Source organism: Talpa occidentalis, unplaced genomic scaffold (assembly GCF_014898055.3).
Source record: "Talpa occidentalis isolate TD23 unplaced genomic scaffold, MPIMG_talOcc4v2.1 talOcc4.11, whole genome shotgun sequence".
NCBI classification, from domain to species: Eukaryota; Metazoa; Chordata; class Mammalia; order Eulipotyphla; family Talpidae; genus Talpa; species Talpa occidentalis.
This window is the reverse complement of record NW_023601104.1, coordinates 54,076,115-54,082,566: the sequence shown is the minus strand read 5'-3', so window position 1 is coordinate 54,082,566 and position 6,452 is coordinate 54,076,115. Positions and strand designations below refer to the sequence as shown.

Below are 6,452 nucleotides of genomic sequence, written 5' to 3'. Positions count from 1 at the left end.
TCACCTGGCACAGGAGTAAGAGAATCACTCTGGGGCCTAAACATGAGTGAGCACATAGCGTGGCAACAATTACAATTACCACATGCATGACCCTAATCTAATCTAAGCACTACAGGGATACTAAAAACAACTCTGAGGTTAAATATTAATGATGTCTTCATTTAAAGGGGATGAAATTGAAACACAAATACATTTAGCTCTTACTCAAGTTCATACAGATAGCAAACAGAACCAGGATTCAATTCGAAAGAGTTAGCTTTTAGCTGCCTGTTTTCTCTTACCGTTATAAATTACTTACAAATTCTGTATTATCTTAGCAGCCTCAGTACCCAAACCATATCAATACTCGAGGACTAAAATAAAATTATATGAACTGAGAAGTGGGGGAAGAATGCCTAAGGACATATTAAACACACTAATCATAAGGACAAGAAATAACCAGCAACCACCGCCATACCCTTGCCTTTGCACAGATCATAAGAAGAACATTAAGAAAACAATGGCCTCCCCACCTTCAACAGGATTAGAGTTTACAATCAAATTCAGCTTTTATGCCAATAGAAAAATCAAATAAAATATGGCAATATTTATGAAACTGTGTGGCAACAAAAATTTAATAAAAGGGCTATTCTAATTGGTCATGTAGTAACTAGAGAACTTAGCTATCCAGAACACCTGATTTCATAAGCATTGCAATTAAGCAGGTTTTGGTTTAAAGTGGCTCAGTTCTTGGGTGTTGGATATAACAGTTGCTCAGTGTTTGGCTTGGGAGCTGACATGTGGGTCATCTACAGATTCATTATGTCTTTGTGAGTCATTGTCACAACGCTATCTTGTCATTTTGGGGATTTCTATCTACTACTTAGTTTTAAAAAGGAAAGACCTGAAATGCATGTTTTTAAATTATATCCAGCACAACACCTCCATTTTGAAATTCTTCACTGGTTAAATAAAAGATCCTCTGACAGTTGCTAGATAGAAGGGGAATGTCAGTCACTTCAGAAGCAGAGAAATAGATGATGAACTACTACTTCAATTCTTGAAAAATAAGCCCGTTCAAAGCTAGCTAGGACTGTGATACTCCAAAGAAAATGCTAAATCTAGGTTGCATTTCTTGTCATTGCTAACAATGAATACAAAGAGTGCCTCTAAGGATATACTTTTTCATGAATGTTATTGGAGGAAAGGTTTCTTCTCTCTTATTTAGTATCTGTAGTCTCATTATGGTGCGATGTCTTCTCAAATTCCCTGGAATGATTATAAAGTTGTGCCTCTACAAGTCTTTTTACACAATGTAGTGTCAGAGAAATCAGATCTAGTATTGAAATTCATCATACACAAACTATCAAATAAGGGCTATGTAACCATATAAGCACAAATTACAAGATGTATTTCTATTTTTTCATGTCCCTCTAAATTTATTTGACAGAATTGCAGAAGGGAAATGTTTTTGCTACAGGGCAGGTTGATTTTGCTTTATGGAATCAGCAAAGTTGCTGAACGCCTTTCAACTTTCTGTGCCTTTATTTAAACCTCATCACCTTAGACATCCAGCCACACTGCATGCAGCAACAGTGGGGATGTGCTCTTAAATTGCCCTTTGTCTCCAGTGTTTCTCAAGGCATTTCTAGACAGGTTTAAACATTTCAAAGTCACAGTTAGTTTTAAAACATTCTTATACCAACACCCAAATATAAAGAAAAAAAAAGCTTTTTTATCATAGTTCAATAGCCACTGGACCAAGTACTTAAACTTTCCTAAATATCAAGTTCCTTCTGTTATTTTTAAAAGTATAATTCTGAAGCTCTTCAGCACCTGTAGACTACAAATATCTCTTTTCCTCTTGCTTTCAAAAGAAAGTTAAAATTATAAGGAGTACTTGATGACTTTACCTCTCTACCACCCTTGAATCCTCAACCCACTGTTACCTTATTCTACTTTTGCCATTTCAATAAAATACACTCTTCCCTTGATCTGTGGTAGCCTAACCCAGCATCAGTTTCAAATTTGGCCCCCAACAGCATTTGACATTGTTAACCAATATCTTCTTATTGGAATTATTCACTCACTTTTACCCTAGCAGTAGTTCTTCCTGATTTTTCTTTTACTTCTCCTTTAATTCTTTCTTAGCTCTAATGACTCCTCTCATTATCATCATAATTATTAGGAATCCTTGGGTCAGTCTTGCAGCCCTTCTTTAATGTGATGTATTCATCCAGAGCAATCTTATTCACTTTCATGGCTCCAAAAACCCCTATACATCGATGACTCTAAAATCTACTACCTCCAAACTTATCTCACTCTTAAACCTCAAGACTAATTTACCAACTGTTTTAAGGTCATCACCAACCATCTCCACTTGAGATTCTGCAGACTCTCAAACTCAATTCAAAACTGAATCTCAGGGCCTCCCTGGTGGTGCAAGGGGTTAAGACACAACCTGTGAGGCTATGCGCAGCCACTGCAGCATGAGTTTGATTCCCCAGCCAGCCAGGGAGGTGACCCACATGGCTCAGCAGACGGCTCCTGACTCGCCTGCTGCTCCCCTCAGCAATGTATTTCAGTCTGCCTGTTCTGTTCCCCACTCTGTCTCTGGTGAATCCTCTCACCCCCCACACCTCTGACCTATATCCCAGCTCTTGTATGCATAAATAAATAAATCTATTTAAAAAAACCTAAATCTCAGTCTAAAACTCAGTATTTTCCTTTCCAAAAACCGGCCCTTCTCCTTTGATTAATGAAACAATAAACCACAAAGTCAGAAATGGGGATTCCCCAGTCCAGACCTCCATCATTTCTGCCCAGGTACCCATCACTTTCTCATCAAAATGAGTACAATTGGTTTCCAACTGGTCATTTGGAATTGAGCATCACTTACCCCCTCTACCATCCATTCTCCATTCTTGTAAAATTAAACCCTTCAAAAGCCCCAATGTCTACATGTTGAAGTTCAAAGTCCAAAGTGGGATATACAAGTCTTTTCATAACTTCTGTTACTGTCTATCTTTAAAAGTTCTATCTGCACAAACCCTGTTCTCATGGCTGCTTCACATCTTCCTGCTTTTTCTTATAAGCTATCTCTCTAACTATACTGCTCCTTATTTTTATCCTGGGAAACTAATTCATTTTTCAAAATCTACTCAAATGATACCCTCTTTAAAAAGCCATTTCTAATCTCTCCAGGAAAAGTTAAGTGCTTCCTCTCTTGTGCCTTCTCAGCATCTTGTTTATCCTTTATTATAACATTAATCCCTTTGTTGTAACTGCTCTTACAGTGGAGGGCAGGAATGATGGTTTATTCATCTTTATAACCCCAATGCTCAGAACCATGCCTCACATATAATAAAAGCTCAAATATAAATGCTTTGAGAATGGATTCTGCAAGGGTCCTATATAATTCACCTTCCAGAAAGTATGCTTGCCTATGTATTTATGTGTGGTTTCCATCTGGAATTCCCATTTTAATCCTAAATAGAGATAAAGCCTAGTGGTCCTCACTTTATTGATTTTCCTTCCTTTCATTGTCTGGGTGGGTTCAGAAACATTTGAAAGAAACATGAACTTCTAGACAATCCAATGTCACCATTTAGCTAATCAGAACTCATATACTGGAGGACACCCTCAAAGTTGATTCCTATATATACTAGGGGAAAGCTAAGGTTGAAAACCCATTTTTCCCCACCAGTTGAAGAGAAAATTTCACAGTGTTATATCAGATTCTGCTGCTGTCAAAGTAAAGTATGACTAGAATTTCCCTGACACAAGTCCAGTCTCACACAAAGTCTCCTAAAGTATGGCATTTGCTTTGCAATATTATGTAGCCCACACAGAGTTGGCCTCCAGGAAAATCACTAATGAGTCTTTTAATATAGCAAATAATTTTCTTATGCCATCTTTACCTAATCAATTATCAAGAAGGATCATGGGTCTCTCAATGCATAATTATACCCTGAATTATCCAGCCTATCACCCAGAGTCAAATTTATCACTCTATTACAGGAATGAAAGTCCTATTGTCTTGAACAGCTTAATAAATTTGCATTAGTATCAACCGAGTAAAAACTTTTACATATTTGCCCTACCTTTTCAAGGTAGAACTGGAACCAATTGCTTCTTAGTGTGTATGTGCTTTGAACCGAATGAATTTTGAAGTTCCACTATATAGTACTAGAAGTACTTAACAACTAAAAATTTACATGCCCACTTCCTTTCCCACATGCATTTTTTAATGTGGTTAGGTTGATTGTTGCATAGAGGTTTAACTAGCTATCAGACAAAGTCAAGAGGAAAGGTTAGCTATTTGATATCCTTGTACACAAGCCCAAACCATGTGGGTTGACCCTGTGGTTAAATCTGGAGATGATACCAAAACCTAACAATACAGAATCTTTCTTGTGAGCTTTAATTGATTTAAGTTGCTAGACTTGTCTCCAAAACACAACAAATAATTCTGTTTATGGCCTAAATTTTTGGCTTTAGTTATGCTTATTAACAAAATATTTGTCAATCAGCTAATGTATTTTAGATACCTTTTAATAGTATAAAAATGTTTTTTATTGGGGGTGTTTTTTGTTTGATTACTATGTTAGACTCTATATTTCTTGAGAACTTGTCATACATTTGTAGTGTATTACTTAAATAATTTATACTCTGCTTTGAGGTTACACCTATTCAGTGAAAATCCAAAAAGAAAATAAGACCAAAGGCCAGAATATGAAAACCATAGGAAAGGATATGTAGTGCAAATGCCAGAATTCATTATAATTGAACAGAGAACAGCTTAATGCCCATTACAGACAGGAAGCAGGGAACAGCCTAATGAATGTGGTTGTGCTTACAACAGACTTCACACTCTCTAATGAACAATTATCTCTTATAGCTTGTGCTAGACAAGAGTTCCCTTTGCCTTCCAGTTTAACTTCTCCACAGAAGAATACATTTGTTTTTCTGCCCTTAACCTTTTAAGCCAAATGGATATTAAAGCATTTTAATGCTTGCTCCAAAGGCAGGCACATTAATGTTGCAACAAAACATCTGGGAATTAGTCGTTGTCTTCAAAGATTACTCCAATTTTTTTCTCCTTTCTTTATATCTATTACTTACAAATTAGTGTGTGAAAGAATTCCCTTCTTTAAAATGACTTTCTGAGATTATACAAACTGACCCAGTTAAATAGATATGATAGCAATTCAAGCTTCAAATCTTCATTAAAGGAGAAAAAAGGAGAGAGCGTAGGGTAGGACATATGGTCTTAGCTGTCAAAAAAAAAAAGGAATATTCAAAGGAAGCATGTGAATTTTAAGATCCTTCAAATATGATTGGGAATAAAGTGGTTGTCTATACCTTACTTTCTGGAGGATTTTGTTATATGTTTAAAATAGCTTATAACATAAGATTTTTAAAAAATTTAATGTCTTAGCAAGACAAACGAAATGGAAATAATGATTATTTAGAATTTCCCACCCTCTAAATATTCACTAATCTTGCTTTGTCAATCCCCATTCTTGATTAAACTTTTTCCCCAGTCCTACTTACAGATCACCCAACACTATTAAACTGTCCCACTGCAAATCACTCCAACCAACTTAGACTTTCATTGCTACTTAGCAATTTCTTTAATCCCTCCACTTCAATCCACTGTTATCACAGTATCTATCTGAAATATTCCAAACCCTTTCTGCCTTGTTCAGACCTCAACACTTTTACCTCATTTCCTGAATTACCTTTATAAAACTTGTTGGCCTTTCCTAAGTTTCTTAACTTCAAAAGGGTTTTTCAAGGTAAGAACTTTCATTTCACACTTTCTGTTGCAGTCAGATTTTTCCAAGAATTCCTGATATCATACCATATTTTGATAACTTGATTAGAAAATTAAAAGAAAATTAATGTTGGGGACTTTTAGCCTCGTTGCCTCCAAGAAAGCAAGATGGGTCACCAGCAACTCTACTGGAGTCACCCAAGAAAATCCGGCCAGGGTTCTCGCTCTTGCTGAGTCTGCTCAAACCGACACGGCCTGATCCAGAAATACGGACTCAACATGGGCCGCCAGTGTTTCTGTCAGTATGCCAAGGATATAGTCTTCATTAAGTTGGACTAAAGGAACTTCCTTGAATTGGTTGTGAAGAAATCTACCGTAAAGCAGAAACAATGCTAGCTCTTTGTACATACAATAAAATACTTCAATTAAAAAAAAGAAAGAAAGAAAATTAATGTTATGGAAGAATGTAGTATATCCAATAACAGTACAATTCATCAAGCACCTGGACATAGCACACAGACCTTAATGTCACACACACATAGACATTGTTCAGTTCCTAACAGCCACATATTTTTGTAATCTCCTCATCCATGCAGGAGAGATATGACTGGCATCAAACAACAGAACTTGACAGAGATGATGGGACAACACTTCCATGTTATATCACATAAGACTCCATAAGATGGAATGAAAT

General features: G+C 36.4%; 1 pseudogene; it reads left to right on the top strand.

Moving 5' to 3' along the window:
• Positions 1-5,926: 5,926 nt before the first annotated feature.
• On the top strand, positions 5,927-6,097 carry LOC119239038 (40S ribosomal protein S29-like; annotated as a pseudogene).
• Positions 6,098-6,452: the final 355 nt, after the last annotated feature.